General features: G+C 36.8%; 1 long non-coding RNA gene across 1 annotated transcript; it reads right to left on the bottom strand.

Moving 5' to 3' along the window:
- Window positions 1–1,187: 1,187 nt before the first annotated feature.
- On the bottom strand, window positions 1,188–2,088 carry LOC145441935 (uncharacterized). The gene is made up of 2 exons (XR_013915919.1): window positions 1,799–2,088; window positions 1,188–1,247 (listed from the first exon to the last, which is right to left on the bottom strand). It is a non-coding gene; the product is annotated as an uncharacterized LOC145441935 (long non-coding RNA).
- Between the last annotated feature and the right edge of the window lie 648 nt (window positions 2,089–2,736).

Raw genomic sequence — 2,736 nt, forward strand, 5'->3', positions numbered from 1 at the left:
CTTGACATAATTGAACAAAGAAATATTGCATTACATATGTCACTAATTCCTCAATTGTCCAAGTTCTAATCTATATTTTTCCATTTTTATCGCATGTTCTTCAATACGCATTTCGAATTCTTGCTTTCTTAAATATCATTCTTCGTCTCTCATGTCTTTTCTTCCTTTGAGGTTATCAATCTTGGACACCATCAGTTTAATTCTCAGCTCATTGTTTTTCTGAAGTTCATATTGACTCTGCGATGAGGTATACTCAGTTACTATAGTAACCTATGATTAAACTAAAACTTGTATTAGGAAGCCAATCACAGAGAAATCATTTGGAAATTCTCTTTGCCTTGTTGGCTGATATTATTTCCTCTACTGCCTGATATCAATATCTGTTTTCAAGTGTGGTATCCATTCGATATGAGCGGTGAACCAATAATCGGTCAGTCTCCAGTCATTATAAACTTGTATTCTGCAACCAGCTGATCACAAAGTGCAGAATTGGTAGTTTTCATTGTATTGTATTTGTATACTAGAGCCCGACTGATATTGGAGTTTTGAGCCGATACCGATAAAACCAATATCTAACTCCTTCACCGATAACCACTATAGCCTATATGCAGATGGGGTGGAATACCTTGAAATGCGCATTTGAAAAACTTCAGGGCTTTACAGCCAATGCTATACTTGGACAGGAAATAAACTAGAAAGGCTGTATCAGGACACCTGTAGAGTGAAATATATGTGAAATATATCAATATTCTCAGTCTAGTGGTAAAAGATTATAATTTATGGACTTCCTATTACCATGCTGTGACCTCACGAAAACTGCCCATATATATTCATTTCCAATGGCCGATACTAATAATTCTTTCAAAGAGTGATATTGAGTCTATATTATCGGCAAAACGATATAATCGGTCAGGCTCCATTGTACACCATCTTATATCAATTGTTACAGGATTGTAACTATGTGCATTGCACTGGTAATCAGCAATCTTTCGAGCAGTCAAACACCATTTCCAACTCTATCGTTCGCAGATACACTTCATTAGAAAACCAAGTACAAAGTGGGAAATTTTTACATAACAATGGTTGGGGCAGTGGAGCAAAAGTTTGCCAAACCCTCCGAAACTGCAAGATTGTATATTTTAAAATATCAACTCGACTTGATATCCAAATGAGTAGAAGCTACATACCAGGTGGCAGATCACTCGTCTTTGTCACGCATGTTGACTGCCATTCCATGTAGCATGTTTCTGAAAAAAAAATGTGAATGTTTCAGAAGGATTTGAGGCTATAGGCCTACATATGTTTACACATGTACAATTCACAATTGCACATGCATATTCGCTAGTAATGGTGAAAAATACTGAAACCGATCATTTGACGACGAGCAAAAAATCTCATTAAAAATCGCTGAATGTATGACAAGAACGTTTGATATTGTGAATGAGTTCCCTTCAATACACCACCGGGTAAGAAATCGATATAATATACATCTACACTTGTACAATTGATATGTTAGCAAAAAGTAGTGATGAAAATAACGAGAAGATTTGCCTCTGACACGAACCGATCTTCATCATGGGGAACATTTCTCGATGTGGTCAATGTATCGAACAAGTTCTCATTACTCTCTCGCAAAATAACTTACATGATTGATTTTCTGCAGTAACTACAGACAATATGGTGGAATCACTTTCAAAATGATGTTCAAATGGCTGAACCTGTGCTGGTATGACAGCTTTAACCATTAATTTACTGATATGCGCCATATTGTGGATATAATTAGAGTCTACAAACTTACCTTGCAATAAATAGCACCGTCACCGGGTCAGATACCATTGAATGTTCTGAAGGCCTTCTGTCATTTTCAGTTTTGAGACTTTCTCTTGTTTTGAAGCAACCTTCAATTGCTGTTCTGTTTTTTGCCATGTTTGGTGATGTGGCATTTCACGGCTTGGTTGATTGTTTCCAATGCAAGAGAACGGCTGAACTCGTTTATTACATAGTTTGTATGCAATTATCATTAAACATTCTGTAATAACATGATCATCTGTCAATAAGGAGAAGAACAATTGAGTACCGGTAACAAAATATCGCTAATATCGCTAACATGTAATATTCACTATCTTTATAATGAGCCTCAGATAAGCAATTTCAATCTACAATGTCATAACTATTACAAACCTCGCCGAATTTATATGCTTGTGTACCTTAATCTATACTTTAATCCTGGTGGCGACCAGGATCAAGAAGCAGCGGTCTATACTCAGTCGGTCCTGGTAGAATCTTACTAATCTACCTTTCTGGTCCGCAGAAAATCCAGCAACGTGCAAAATCCCCAGATCTTTTATTTGATCTGTATTTTTGGCCTCCACCCTAAGTGTTCAATTTTGGATCACAAATCGTGTTCAATTTTCCGGGTTGAGCAACACTTCTAAACTTAGAGTGTAGTGATGTGATCTCGAACGTTGTAATAATAATCAGATAGAATTGGCTGCATCCATTTTACAAGAATTCGTTTATCAGTACCAAGCAAATTAGGTTTCGGTTCGCATGCATATGGGATAAAAGGGATAGCGTTCTGTTGGGGTGGTTAAAAACATTTATTTTTCGGGACAGAGAATTTATGACCGCGGTATTTGAAGAGATAGCGCAATATAAATACGAGTGTGACACGTCAAACAGTAAATTGACGGAATACAAGAAAACGCAATGTTCTATCAAGTAAGCCGTACCCCA

The sequence above is a fragment of the Botryllus schlosseri genome, chromosome 1 (genome assembly GCF_051294905.1).
Source record: "Botryllus schlosseri isolate E-star chromosome 1, Bs_hap1, whole genome shotgun sequence".
NCBI classification, from domain to species: domain Eukaryota; kingdom Metazoa; phylum Chordata; class Ascidiacea; order Stolidobranchia; family Styelidae; genus Botryllus; species Botryllus schlosseri.